Genomic DNA, 15767 nt, shown 5'->3' with positions numbered 1-15767 from the left:
ATTCAGCCTATGGGGCCCTTACAACCAGGGCTCCCAAATCCCAGTATGATCCCTGAAAACTGGGCTTTCATTGTTATTGACATTAAAGATTGTTTCTTCTCAATTCCTTTGGCAGCTCCAGATAAAGAAAAATTTGCATTCACTATATTATCCCTCAATAATAAAACTCCTTCCAAATGATATCAGTGGAAAGTCTTACCACAAGGCATGCTTAATAGTCCTATGATATGCCAGTACTATGTGGACCGTGCCTTACAACTGGTCTATTCAAGATTTCCCGAGGCCTATATCATTCATTATATGGATGATATTTTATGTTCTTCCCCCCAGGAAAATGAAATAGAGGCTTTCTTCCTTGCTGTTCAAAGCACTTTGCAAGCTGTTGGTCTACATATTGCCACTGACAAGGTGCAGCACACTTTGCTGGTGCAGTATTTGGGCTCTACTATTAATAGACTAACAATTTGCCCCCCAAAAGTGCAACTCTGAAGGGATGCTGTTACCACTTTAAATGACCTACAAAAATTATTAGGGGATATTAATTGGCTTCATCCTAAAGTGGGTATAGCAAATTATGAACTTACTAATCTGTTCTCTTTACTTTGTAGAGATTCTAAGTTAACAAGCCCAAGATCTCTAACTCCTGCTGTGGAAAAGGAATTATAATTGGTGGAGGCAAAAATCCAGCAGATCCAGGTGTCTCATGTTGATCCACAAACACCTTTACCTCTACGTGTTTTTTCAACCCCACACTCCCCCACGGGCTTGCTTTTGCAAAACAATAAACTTGTGGAATGGCTGTTTTCCCAATTCTTCTGTAAAATCTATTTCCCCTTATCTAGATCTTCTGGCTACTTTGCTCAAGCCAGAAAGTGAGCAAAGCAACCTAAGGGTTTTGACCTTTCCTTAGTTGTACTCCCTGTGACCACAAAGGAACTCTCAGTTATTTTTCAACAACATCTATCTTGGCAGATTGCCCTCACTGATTATGTTGGCCAGCTAGATAATCATTACCTGAAGAATGACCTTTTTCAATTCATTCAATGCACTCAATGGATTTTGCCTAAAATTACTTCTTGTGATCCCTTAGTCAATGTTCCCATTGTGTTTACTGATGGGTCCTCGAAGGGTCGAGTTGCTTACACAGGACCAAAGTCCAAACTGCTGCAGCTGCCTGATTTTACTGCCCAAAAAGCTGAACTGGGGGCTGTTATAGCTGTTTTAACTGTTTTTCCCAAAGCTGTCAATATCTTGTCTGATTCTTCTTATGTTGTTCACATAGCGAGTAAAATTGAAACTCCCCTCATTAAGCAACAATTACCACTACATTTATTTCATCTTTTTTCAGAACTGCAGTCAATTGTCCATGCTTGTACAGCTCCTTTTTATATTACTCATATTCATTCTCACACACAACTCCCAGGCCCTCTGGCAGCTGGCAATGCTGCTGCAGATAAATTATTGTTACCAGTACTTTCAGAAGCTGCTCACTTCCATTCACTTACCCATCTTAATGTTCATGACTTCATGTGCTGCTTTCCCCTCACTCATGTTCAGGCCAAGGATATTGTTTCCTCCTGCCCTGGGTGTGAACTTCTCAACACACCCCCATTGCAGGAGGCTGGTGTTAATCCTCATGGCCTTCAGCCCTATGATTTGTGGCAAATGGATGTTACCCACATCCCTTCTTTTGGCAAAGTTGCCACAGTACATGTGTGAATTGACACTTTCTCTGGTTTTCTTTGGGCAGCTGCCCAATCTGGAAAAACTTTTTGCCATGTCTGTGTGCATTTATTTGCCTGTTTTGTTTCCATGGGGCTCCCCAGATCCCTAAAATCTGGCAACGACGTGGCGTACACTTCCTCCAAATTTGCTGCATTTACTGCTTCCTGGGGTATCTGCCATATGACTGGCATTCCTTACAATCCTCAAGGGCAAGGCATTGTGGAATGTGCACACCACACTTTAAAATCCTTGTTGCAAAAACAGAAAGGGGGAGATGTGGGTTCTCCTCATGAGCGTTTATCCAAAGCCTTGTTTACTCTTAATTTTCTTAATTTTTATGAGAAGCTGGGAGGAACTGTCACTGAGTGACACTTCCCAGCAGAAAAAACAATGCTGAAACATTACTTTCATAAAGCACCCCCTATATGGTGAAAAGATATGTTAACTAATGAATGGACAATGGGTACATTGTTAACATGGGGATGAGGTTATGCTTGTGTCTCCCCAGGTGATGGACATGTGCCACTTTGGGTTATGCTTGTGTCTCCCCAGGTGATGGACATGTGCCACTTTGGATTCCAGCTCAGTGACTAAAGCCATATCATGACTCCAGAAAAGAAAAGGAAATGGCTGTGGGACATTGAGCCACCAGTAATGCAGATGCAGGGGCTGACTCTGAAGACAATGGTGATCGGACCAACACCCCGAACTAGAGAAGCTCAACACCCTACCTCAGGGCAAATAAAGAAATTATGTCAGGATGCTGAAAAACACGTTCAACAAGCTCAGCTGCCTATGACAGGTCCTAACCTATGGCAGTGATGTTGGCTTTTATCACTATTGTTGTGAGTATATCTCCAACATATGCATTTTCAGGGAATTATACCTATTGGGCTTACATTCCTAATCCCCCATTGCTACAACCTGTAGAGTGGGATCATCCTTCTCCCACTGTACATTTTAGCAACGGTACCTGGCTTCCTCCTCCAATTGATGAGAGACTTCCTCAGTTTCCTGGGGATGAAGGAAAAAATTATACTCAATCATTGGTTTTTAAGCATTTACCTTTGTGTGTTGGTCAGGATGAAGGGTGTTTAAGCTAAACATGGCAGGCATGGTTAGCAGTCATACCTAAACAAAATAATATTTCCAAGTCATCTTTATATTTAATATCTGTATATAGTTTTGCCTATAATGACAATGTTACTGTTACTGATCATGCTCCCCAATGGCCTGTTTCCCACATATCATGATATTGGTTGCTGAAAATGCAGAGGGTACATTGGGATGATTGTAGAGCAACTAGTGGAGTGTTAGTGCAGAATGGTTCCTATGGAATTGTAACTGACTGGTCCCCTAAGGGGTATGCAGTACAGAATTGCACTAATGCAAATTGCTCTGATCATGAAAGATTAAGGTGGAAGGTTCATAATATCAATCATACTGTGCTCAATGATTCTTATAGTATTCAAGCTCAGGCTAAACATCCTATCATTTGGCATGGCATTGGCTGGTCCCCTCCCAGACCCACTTTAAATAACTCTCATGTCCAGGATACAGTTTGGAGGCTTCCTACCAGTATACATGACATCTCCTGATGGAATGGGAATTATATGGATGGGATTAAATATACTTTAAATTTTACAAAAATAGATACCTTTGGAATACAAGCCTGTGTTAGAGATCCATATGTATTTTGGATAGGAAACCTAACAATTAATATTTCCACTAAAGAAGTTAGTTGCATGGAAAATAAAAGTTGGTCATTATATACATGTTTAAATAATACTATACCCTCTACTAATATCACCCTCCTAATTCTTAGATGATGAAAAGTTCTATGGCTCCCTGTCTCACAACACAGACCTTGGGAATCATCACTTGATATGCATATGTTATTGCAAATTTTAGAGAAGGTCTATAAAAGAACAAAGAGATTTCTTGGAATATTAATAGCTTTTCTTGTTGTATTAATAACTATTTCAATGGCAGCCACTGTTGCAGGAACAACATTACATCAATCTATTCAAACGACAGAATTTGTTCAAGAATGGCATAAAAATGTGAGTAAAGCATGGGGAGAACAGTTGCAAATAGATAAAGAAATCAGTGCTCGCCTTGTTGATTTAGAAAATGCTGTTCTTTTAGGAGAAGAAGTTGAAAACTTAAGATATCAGTTTAAGTTACAGTGTGATTGGAATACATCATCTTTTTGTGTTGCCCCTCACAAATATAATAACATGCATTTTAATTGGGATAAAGTAAAAAAAACATTTGATTGGACATTATGGTAATCTTACTTTGGATCTATTAAAATTACAAGAAATGGTAGACAATATACAGAGTGCTAATATTAATGTTCTATCAGAATCAGAAACAATGCAAGGCACGGCTAATGGCCTTGAAAAATTAAATCCCATGGTTCGGGTAAAATCCCTTGATTGTGAGTTCCTGGGTAGTATTCTTTTTATACTATTAATTATATTGTCTTTGCTTAGTCCTCAGATGCACAAGAAAAACCCTCTCAGATCTAAAGCAAAAGGAAGCTGCTTGGTCCATCTTGTCAGCATTGAGGAAACGAAAAGTGGGACATGTGGGGAACCAAGTCTTTCATGTGGCTTAGACCATATCTGGGGTGGTGGCCTGGAATGCTAAGCCACAGGCCTGCATGGAACGCTGTGCAGGCACACCTCGTGAAGATGTGTGTCTTTGGGCATGATGACCACATTGTACCTTGGTCCTTTACTTAGATTGTGCCTTCTGATATGCAACAAGATGTAAACAAGTGCATCTGGTAGGACCTATGCATTGCAAGGCATGTACTATATGCTTCTAAGTCTTGTGAAACAAATAAATAGCTGGGGCATGGATACACTGGTATCCACTTAGCACTAGATGCAGTGGATCCTCTGCTCCCTTAAATCATAACTTTGTGTCTGTGTTTTCATTCCTGCATAACCCTGTCAGCCACAGACTGTCTTTTTTTCAATTGTGGAATCATATACACAGCATAAATCTTCACATTCCAACCCCTCCCAAGTTTTCCATTTAGTGGGATTAATCACATTCACAGTGTTGCAATGCCATCACCTTCCCACCAGCCATTACTAGAAATTTCCCTTCACCCCAAACAGAAACCTTGCACTCATTTCTTATTAACTCCCCATTGCCCCTTTCCCCACTTCTCATAACCCATACTCTACTTTTCATCTCTATGATGATATTCTCTGATACTTTCTTTGTGTTTACTATGGGGCTTAAATTTAACCTCTTAAATCCGTGACAATCTTGTTTTCTTTGATGCCAACTTAACTTCAATAGGGCACATAAGCTATGTTCCTATATTCCTCCATTCCTCAACCTTTATGTAGTTCTTGTCAAAAATTACATATTTTACATTCAGTCCAATACCACTGATTTATCATTACACTTTATGTATTTTAGATTCTGTAGGAAGTAAATAGTGGAGGTACAAAACAAAAAATACAGTAGTATTGGTATTTATATTTACCATGTGATCTTTACTGGAAATGTTTATTTCTTCATGTGGTTTCAGTCAATTGTTTAGTGTCCCTTCCTTTCAGCCTGCACAATTCCCTTTAGCATTTCTTATAGGACTGATCCACTGGTGATGAAGTCCCTCAGATTTTGATTATCTGGAAATGTTTTCATCTCCCCCTCATTTTTTTTCTCCCCCTCATTTTTAACCCCCAGGTGTTTGTGAATTTTCCAGGTCTCTGATGGTTGTTGACTTCTGTTTGTATTCCACTGTGGTCAGAGAATGTGCTTTGAACAATTTCTACCCTTTTAAATCCATTGAGACCTGTTCTGTGTCCCAGCCCATGGTCTACTCTGGAGAAAGTTCCATGATCACCAGAGAAGAATTGCATCCTGGTGACCTGGGATGCAATGTTCCAAATATATCTTTCAAATTTCTCTATATCTCTCTCTCCTCTCCCCACCTCTCCATCAGTAGGGCTCCCTCCAGTATCTGAAGTAGGGCAGGTCATCCACCAGCAAAATCTCTCAGCATTTGTCTGTCTGCAAAAAATCCAAGCTCTCCCTCAAATTTGAAGGAGAGCCTTGCTGGACAAAGCACTCTTGGTTGGAAATTTCTCTCTCAGAATTTTAAGTATGTCATGCCACTGCCCTCTCACCTCCATGGTGGCTGCTGAGCAGTCACTATTCAGTCTTATGCCATTTCCCTTGCATGTGGTGAACAGCCCCTCTCCTGCTGCTCCCAGAACCCACTCCCTCTCTTCAGTATTTGACAATCTGATCAGAACATGTCTTGGAGTGGGTCCTTCTTGGCCTATTCTACCTGGAGCTTGCTAGGCATTCATTCCCTGTGTATTCACATTGTATAGAAGGTTTAGGAAGTCTTCCCCAACAATTTCCCCAAATACTCTTTCTAGATCCTCCCCCCTCACCCCCCCAGGACACCAATGATTCCCATACCTGGATGCTCCATTTCATCTATCATATCCCCAAGATCCATTTCAACTTTTTCAGTCTTTTTCCCCATTCTTTCCTTCCTTTCCTCACTTTCCATTCTGTGGTCCTCAAGGTTGCTGAGTTATTGTTCAGCTTCCTCTAGTCTTGTCTTATAAGCATCCAGAATCTTCTCAATTTGGTCAACAGTTTCTTCCATTTCCATAAGATCATCTATTTTTTTATTTACTCTTGCAATTTCTTCCCCATGCTCTTCTAGGGTCTTCCTCATGTCCTCTACAACCTGTGCCATGACCTTCATCATGTCCCTCACATCCTGTGCCATGCTCTTGTTCTTTGTCCCCAGCTCCCTGATCAATCACATCAAGCACTGTGTCTCCTCTGATCCCCTGATCTGGGTGTTTGGGCTTGGGCCATCCACATCATCTGGTTTTTCATATGCTCCAAATCCCTCTGCTGTTCTTGGCCTCTTGGTATCTGCTCCACCTGACAGGGATCTCTCAGGAGATGAAGGACCATCCAAACACCAATCTCTAATTTGTCAGATCCACAGCTTGGTGTTATACACTCTCCCCAACTAACCAGCAGATGGTGTCCATGAGTTACCCACTCCCCTCAAGTCAGTTCTCCCCAAATTCATTTCTGTGGCATGTGGTGGTCTGACTCCTGTGGGGTCCAAGTGGTGTACCAAGTTTGGGTGTGTTGCTGGTGCTGTCTGCCCTGAATGTGGGTTGTGTGTCCAAGCAGTCAGGGAGGCAGGGCAACCTCAATAATCAAACCTCCCAGGTGTTCCTGGAGATCCAAGGCTGTTGCCAGAGTCCAAACTTTCATTTCAGTCTCACCACAGATTGTCTCTGCCACTGACCCACAAGTCCCTGGCATTGGCACATGTTCCCTGGGATTTCTGAGTGTTTCCCTCCTCTCATCTGTGCCCTTCCTGGACCTCTGCTGAGGAAAGGCCACACAACACCACAAGTGCATGCCATCCCTCAAGGGAAGACCTGGGCTGCCAGGCCATTCAGGGGCATTCCCAGCCCACTGTAAAGATGGCTGAATAGGGCATGTCAGTTTCCCCCTTTTCACACAGCTCCACCTTCCCAGCTCTGGGACAATTAACTGTGGGTGCATGGAAGTCTATTGTCCATGTCTGATATTGTGGCATGTGTATGTATTGCCGGAACCACTTCCCATCACACCAGGTCCCTTGGCATGGCTCTTGGCTGTGGCTCTGGCCCCAGATAGGAGGATACCCAGCCCACAGGAAGATGGCTGCAAAGGCCATGATTTTTTTCCCCTTTTGGCTCACCTCTGTCCTCCTTGCTCTGAGACAATTAGCAGTGGGTACATGAAAGGCTATCTTCCATGCCAGATATTGAGGTGTTTGCACAGCCCATTCCTGCCATGCTTCACTGTGTGGTTCTCACTGCCATATCTGCAGCCACTTTTGGGTGTTTTTAAAAAAAGAAATAGTCCACCTCCAAATGCCAACCCACAGTTTCCCCACACTGCAGCATGGCTGCCAGACATCCAGCAGGCTCACGCACTCATTTCAGAATGCAGACTCCTGGTTCAGCAAGTGCTTGGTCCCTATGGATTTAGCAGACTTTGTCCAGCTGGTGCATCTCTGGAACTGGTGCTCTGGGTCACACCCTGGCCCCTGTCTAGTATTTTTCATGGAGGTGTTTCTATGTCCTGTCTCTCCTAGCTGCCATCTTAGGTTCGTACTCTTCATTACTTTTTATGCCTTTCATTTTAGCATCTGTAGGAAGTGTGATGTGGAATTTCATACTGAACAGTATACTATTATATGGTTACCTTTATCACCCATTTTATTAGTTAGGGTTCTCTAGAGAAACAGAATCAATGAGAGCTATCTATGAATATAAGATATATAAAAGTGACTCATGCAACTGTTGGTATGCATGAGTCCCAAATTCTGTAGGGCAGTCAGCAAACTGGCAACTACAGTGCAGATGTTCAAAGAACTCCTCAGGAAATGAAGTGGCAGCTTTGACAAACTCCTCAGGAAATGAACAGGGAACTTCAAAGAACATGTTGATGAACTCCTCAGGAAACAAACTGGCAACTTTGATGAACTCCTCAGAAAATGCTTTGCTGATCAGCCAAAGATGAAGTGAAGGTCCTCTGTCTTGCTTAAAAGTCTTCAACTGATTGATTGGATTAAATCCAGCCAACTGAATTCCCTCATTGTGGAAGACATGTCCTTCACTGAGTCACCAGTCACAGCTGCAGCCAATTCATTGATGATTTAATAAACCAGCCTGTTGGTTTATTAACAAGCTACAAACATTCTCTCAGCAATGATTAGGCCAGTGCTTGCTTGACCAGACAGCTGGGTACCATCAGCTGGCCAAGCTGATGCATAAACCTAACCATCACAATCCACCCCATGTCAACTTGGCAATTATACACATCACCTAAATCTTCACTTTATCTCTAAGTAGAGAACAATAACAGACATATATTTCACCTAACAATACTCTGCTGTGCAACATACAACTGAAAACACACTAAATCTCTCCAGAATAGGGTGCAAGTCCTTGGGTGACATTAACTTTTAAAATTGATTTCCTTTAGCTTAAATACAGCAAAATGAACAGTACAGCTTATGCCATATGATAAGGGGATAAGACAGAGGAGAAAGCAAAGATATTTGCTTTACAGACAAATACAAACATACTCATAATAAAACAAGGAGGAAATATTCATGCCATCATAGTCCTCATTGCTGTAACTGGTCACATGGCCACAATTCATATTTATCACTACCTTCTTTCACTACCCATTCCATGTTCCCTTTACCCTCAGCAAGCACTTCAGCTGGCCATGGTTCTTTGCCTGGTGGGGTGACCTGAAACTTCATTCCTAAAGTTTCTTAGCCATTGTTAGTCCTGCCTGGATTGGGTTGTTGCAGTTTTCTATTGACTTTAATCATAGGGCATGGCAGTACTAAGAGAGGTCCCAGGAGATCTCCCATATTCCAGTAAAACTCTTCTTTACTTCCACTGTGTAGTTGCAGTGCTATTTTCCGTTGATAGTCAGGATAAATCACCCCAGCCAGTACAGTAATCCCCTTCCTTGCCTGTTGATTCAGAGGCATAAGAAGCCCAAAATGGCCAGCTGGCAGTCTTAACTTCCAGATCAATGGGAATATTGTTGTGTTTCCTGGTGGAAGCACTCCTCTTTATGGAACAAAGACTTGTAGACCAGCAGAGCTTAAGCCTGAAGGGACAGGAAGCAAAAATTTACCTAGTGGATCACTAGAAGTGATAATCAGTGGTGCCACTCCTGTTTCCACCCCTTGATTCCTGGACCCATGAATCCTGGCTATGGGAGAAAGAGCACCATAGAGTGGACATTGATTCAGAGCATACACAGCCTCCTGGAGAACACTGTCCCAGCCCTGCAAGTTATTGCCACCTAGTTGGTGCCATAATTGAGTCTTCAACAGAGCATTCCACCAATCTATCAACCCAGCTGCCTCTGAAGAATGGGGAACATGGTAAGACCAGAGAATTCCCTAAACATGTGCACATTCCCTCACTTCATTTGCTGTGAAATGGGTTTCTTGGTCAGAAGCAATGCTGTGTGGAATACTATGATGGATAAGGCATTCTGTAAGTGCACTGATGGTGGTTTTGGCAGAGGCATGTCATGCAGGGAAGGCAAACCCATATCTGCCACCATGTAGCAGACTGATCACCTTAGGGATTGGTGCCATATTGGGGACTGAGTGTTTGTCACTGCTGCTGGCTGGTTGGGCACTCAGCAGTGGCTGTGGCCAGGTCAGCCTTGGTGAGTGGAAGTCCACATTGCTGAGCCCATGCATAACCTCCATCCCTACCACCATGACCCCTTTGTTCATGAGCCCATTGGGCAATGACAGGAGTTGCTGGGGAAAGAGGCTGATTGGTATCCACAAAATGGGTCGTTTTATCCACTTGGTTATTAAAATCTTCTTCTGCTGAAGCCCTCTGGTGAGCATTCACATGGGACACAAATATCTTCATGTTCTTTGCCCACTCAGAAAAGTCTATCCACATATCCCTTCCCCAGGTTTCTTAGTCACCAATCTTCCAATTATGTTCCTTCCAAGTCCCTGACCATCCAGCCAAACCATTAGCAATAGCCCATGAATCAGTATACAAATGCACCTCTGGCCAGCTCTCCTTCCAAGCAAAGTGAACCAAGTGCACTTCTCAAAGTTCTGCCCACTGAGGGGATTTCCCCTCACACAGTGTCCTTCAGAGACATCCCAGAAAGGGGCTGCCCAGCTCATGAGAGGTAACTCAGCTCTCATAGTAAACCTGGTGGCCATGGTTAATTGTTCTGTCTTTACTAAGGTCCAGTAGCAGGCCAACAGCTGTTTCTCAAATGGATAGCAGTTATCTGCTGGGTACCATCACCTGGCCAAGTTGACACATGAACCTTACCATCACATCCATTTTTATTTCTTTATGCTTTCAGCCACTGACAGTTGTAACTGTCTAATGTCCTTTCCTTTTAGTCTAAAGAAGTCCTTTTATCATTGCTTATAGGGTACATTTAGTGGTGATGAATTACCTCATGTGTTGTTTATCTGAGAATGTCTCAGTATCTCTCCAATTTTTGAAAGATATTGTCCCTGGTTATAAAATTCTTGTCAGTTGTTTTCTTTCAGCACATTACGTATTTTAAAATACAGCCTTCTTATCTCCATGATTTCTGTTGAGAAATCAGCAATCAAATTGGGACTCCCTTGTATATAACAACTTGCTTTTTTCTTGCAGCTTTCAGTAATGTCTCCTTGTTTTTTAAATTTGATAGTGTGATCAATGTATGAAGGAGTGTAGTTTTCTTCATTTTTATCTTGTTTGGTGTTCTCTGGGCTGACTGGATGTGCATATTCATGTTTTCTGTGAAGTTTGGAATGTTCTCTGACACTATTTCTTTGAATAGTCCTTCTTCTTTCTCTCTTCTCCATCTGAGACTCTCATAATGCATATATTGTAGGATTGTTTGTATCTCAGAAGTACCTTAGCCTATTTTCACCTTTAGTATTTCTCTTTTCTTTCTGTTCATCAGTCTGATTTATTTCAAGTGTTTTGTCTTGAAACTCACTGATTATTTCTTCTGCTAGCTCATATCTGCCCTTGAATCCCTCCTGGAAATTTTTCATATCAGTTATTGTTGTCTTCAACTCCAGTAGTTTTATTTCCATTTTTAAACTTCTACCTCTTAACTAAGATTTTCATATTGCTTATTCATTGCTTTTCTGATATCCTTTAGTTCTTTCTCTGTATTTTCCATCATCTCTTTGAGCATTTTTTAAGATCTTTTTTAAGGACTTTGTTCAGCATGTCCATATTTTTGTCTTCATTGGTGTTTTCTATATTTTTATGCTCTTCCATTGGATGGACCATTACTTCCTGTTTCTTTGTCTTGTGCACTTTTGTTGCATACAGAATATTTTAGTATTTGAAAATGCTAATTCTGGGGTTTCTTTCCTGGCAGATCAGTTTTGTGGTATTGTAATGAGCTAGTGATATGACAGAAATTATCTTCAGCTTTAGCCCTCCTATCAGGAAGGTCTGTCCAAGGTGAATGCAGTGTGCAAGGTTTTCCCATTTCCTGGCTTTTGTCCTGTACTGGGCTTTTGCTAGTTAGTTGTTTTTGGAGTTCCCCTGTTTGCAGGAGTTCAGTTGCCCATCTGTTTCCCAGGGTCATATTTGATCCCTGAGTTGTTTGAAGCCAGCAATCCTTTGTCTCAGATTATCTGCTTCTACAGTTTTTATATGCTTTTCATTGCCTCCAGCTGCTTTTGCATGGAGGGAAAGTTCTGGGAGGAGGGCATACTTGGGATGACTTTCCAAAGTAGATTTTTCCAACCATATCTGGGCCAAGATATGGCTGGGTAACAGACTAGCTACAAAGTTCCCTGCAGAGGGGATAAGGAATGGTACTAAAAACTGCTCTAATGGCTCCATGAAGATCAGCTTTCTTGGCCTTCCCAAAAAATGCAGCCCTTCTGTTAACTGACCCCACACCCATGAGAAAGGGCCGCATCTTTAAGTCACCATCAACACCACCAATATCTAGGGAGGCTTGAACTCTGAAGGATAGTAGGGACTGCAGAAGTACTCCACAAATCACAACTCAAAGGAAAAGAAAAATATCAGGTAGAAAATTTCTGTCTTGGACCTGACAGTCTGATTCCCTTCCCATCACTCTTTCCCACTAGGCTTGGGAGTCACTCAGAGTCAGTGGCTCAGGTCCCTCCCAGCACAGACAGAAACTATAGAGCCAGTCACCACAGTGAGTTAGATCCCTATACATATCTGGGCAGAGGGACCCTATACCACAGGACTCAGGCTGAACAAAAGGTGCTGAGGAATGCTGCATAAAAAAGGGCCCCCAGTGGGGCAAAAATAGAAGAGACCATGGTACAACTTCTGGCTCAAACTGTTGGGCCCACACTCAATGCAATTTCTGTTAGCTGGACTACCTAAATGCAAAACTGATTTTGGAAGGGTCCCAGCTTTTGGGATTGACCCCATGTACCTTCCCAGGCTGATAAACACTAATGGGGAGAAAACAGGGGCAGAAAACCGTCCCATTAAAAAGGGGAGGTCATTAAACTGAACTTCTATAAAATGAGATGGGTCCTAGAACTGAAATATTTAAGAAAAATGTGGCACTGAGTTAGGGAGAAAATTTAAATAAATTATAGGGACTGTAGAGAAAATTTCATGCAAAAACCAATAAAAGAGATCAACATTCCCAGAGAAGGAACAGAGGAAAAGAAGCTTTCTCTTGGTGGTGTTATAATTGAAATAAAAGTACAATCTGCAAAATTGCACCACATATCCAGGACAAGAATCATATGGAGAAGAGCTGAGACAGTTAAACAGGGGCTATTCTAAACATCTGGAATAATTTGGACAAAGTGTCAAAGAAGAGCTGTAATAAATCCAATATAAAACAAAGCCCTAGATGAGGGAGAAATGGACATTTAGAGTTAATAAGTCAGGATAATCAGATGCCTAAATGTCAGCAAAAAGTTATAAGCCACATTAAGAAAAAGAAAAATATGGCTCAGTCAAGGGATAAATAACTTCAGAGGAGACTCAGAAGTTGGAAAACTAATCAAAGATGCTCAAACATATCCATTACAAATAAAGAGAATCAGCCATCAACAGCCTCCCAAGAAAGAAAAGCCCAGGAAAAGTTAGCTTCACATATGAATTCTACTGATTATTCAGAGAAGAATTCATACCAGTCCTGTTCAAATTTTTCCAAAAATTTAAGAGAAGGGAAATACCTATCTCATTATATGAGGCCAATACCAAAGCTAGGTAAAGACAACTACAATAAAGGAAATTATAGATCAATTTGTATTATGAATAAATGCAGAAATTCTCAAGAATATACTTGCAAATCAAATCCAGCACTTCAAAAGAATTACAGACCATGATCAAGAGGGTTTTATGCCAGGTGTGCAAGTTTGGCTTGACATAAAATAATGTAATATACTATATCAACAAAATGAAGGGAAAACACCACATTATCATCTCAACAGTTGCAGAAAATGCATTTGACAAAATCTGGCACTGTCAATTTAAAAAAAAGCACTTAAAAAACCTTCCTCAACATGATAATGGGAATATATGAAAAGCTCACAGCTGACATTATAGTTAAGGGTGAAAGACTGAAAGCTTTCCTTCTAAGATCTGGAACAAAACAAGGATGCTCACTGTCTACACTCTTATTCAAAATTGTAGAGTGAGTTCTAGCCAGAGCAGTTAGGAAAGAAAAAGAAATTAAAATATATAAAAATTTTAATCATTTGGAGAGGAAATATTCCTGTATGTAGAAAGTCCTGAAAAATCTACAAGGGATCTAGAGCTATTAAATGAATTCAACAAAATCAACACCCAAAATCAGTGGTATAATGAGCAAACTGAGAAGAAAGTTAAGAAAAAAATTGCAATTACAGGAGCAACTAAGAAAATCAAATATTTATGAATATATTTAACCAAAGAAGTAAAGGACTTATACACAGTAAACTACAGGACATTGCTTTATTTAAAGCAAAATATGACTTTAAAGTGTAGTATAAAGCTGCAGTGGAAAAAACAGCACAGTACTGGCACAAGGATAGATATATTGTCTAATGGAATCCAACTGAGGTTTTGGAAATAGTCCGTCACATCTATGGCCAATTGATTTTTGACAAGTCTGTCAAGTCCACTCATCTGGTCAAGTGCCAAAGGAGATCTTCAAAGCAAACCAAAGCAACTAAAACATCTTAAATGAGTGAGGGAAATCAACTTTGAAAATAACCTTATCAAGATAAACAAATACAGAAAAACCAACAAAAATATCACAAAGCAGATGAAGATGCAAGAAGATATTGCAAAGCCAAATGAACAAATTAAAAAGCTGGAGGAGACAAAGAATTTGGAACAAATAATCAAAGATGTTCAGACAGATCTCCTAAAGAACTTCAGTGGATTGGCTACAGACATAAATGAAATCAAGAAGACACTAGAGGAGAGAACCTAAGATGGCAGCTTGGTGAGACAGGGCAAAAAAAAACACTTCCATGAAAAATACTAGATAAAAACCAGAAAGCAACCAAGAAGACCACTTCCAGCAATGCACCAGCCAGACAAGGTCTGCTAAATCCCAGGGAGTATGCATTTGGTGAAACTAGGAGTCTGCATTCTGAAACAAGTGAGTGAGCTGGCTGAAAGTCTGGTGGCCATACTGCAGTGTGGGGAAACTGTGGGTTGGCATTTGGAGACAGACTAGTTTTTTAAAAAAAAAAACCCAGGAGCAGCTGCAGATATGATGGGGAAAACTGTGCAGTGAAGCATAGCAGGAGCAGGCTGGGCAAACACCTTGGTGTCTTGTGTGAAGGATAGCCCTTCCCACACCTGCTGCTGATTGTCTTGGGGCCAGGGGAGCAGAGGGGAGCAAAAAGGAGAAAGAAACCATGCCCCTTGCAGCCATCTACCTGGTGGGCTGAGGACACTCCTGCCCAGGGCTGGACCCACAGCCCAGAGCCATGCCAAGAAACTCAGTGTGATGGGGAGTCTTTCCTGCAGCACTGCACACACACCACAATATTGGCTGTAGACAGTGGCCTTTAGTGCACCAACAGCTAAATGTCCAGGAGCTGGGAAGGTGGCACTGTGCCATAAGGGAGAAATTAACATGTCCCATTCAGCCATCTTTCCAGCAGGTTGGGAATGCCCCTGCACAGCCTGGCAGCCCAGGGCTTCCCTGGAAGGCTGGCTCACATTTGTGACATGGCACAACATTCCCTCAGCAGAGGTCTTGGTAGAACATGGCTGAGAAGGGGACACACTTGGAAATCCCAGGGACCCAACACCAATACCAAGGACTTGTGGGTCAGCAGCAGACAATCTGTGGCAAGACTGAAGTGAAGGCTTAGGCTCTTGCAACATCCTTAAATCTCCAGGAACACCTGGGAGGTTTGATTATTAAAGATGCCCTGCCTCCCTAACCACCCAGACACACTCCCCACATTCAGGGCAGACAGCACCAACACACCCAAATTTAGT

The 15767-nt window shown here is 41.7% G+C and overlaps 1 protein-coding gene and 1 pseudogene across 1 annotated transcript in view; one reads left to right on the top strand and one right to left on the bottom strand.

Moving 5' to 3' along the window:
* LOC119524515 overlaps positions 1-2319 on the top strand; it is an 82861-nt pseudogene extending 80542 nt beyond the window's left edge.
* LOC119524586 (zinc finger protein 596-like) overlaps positions 1-15767 on the bottom strand; it is a 1058357-nt gene that overhangs the window by 790746 nt on the left and 251844 nt on the right. The gene's annotated exons all lie outside the window — the stretch shown is intronic.

Source organism: Choloepus didactylus (genome assembly GCF_015220235.1).
Source record: "Choloepus didactylus isolate mChoDid1 chromosome 11 unlocalized genomic scaffold, mChoDid1.pri SUPER_11_unloc2, whole genome shotgun sequence".
Classification (NCBI taxonomy): Eukaryota; Metazoa; Chordata; class Mammalia; order Pilosa; family Megalonychidae; genus Choloepus; species Choloepus didactylus.
The sequence above is the reverse complement of the archived record's forward strand: the minus strand, read 5'-3'. Positions and strand labels throughout refer to the sequence as shown.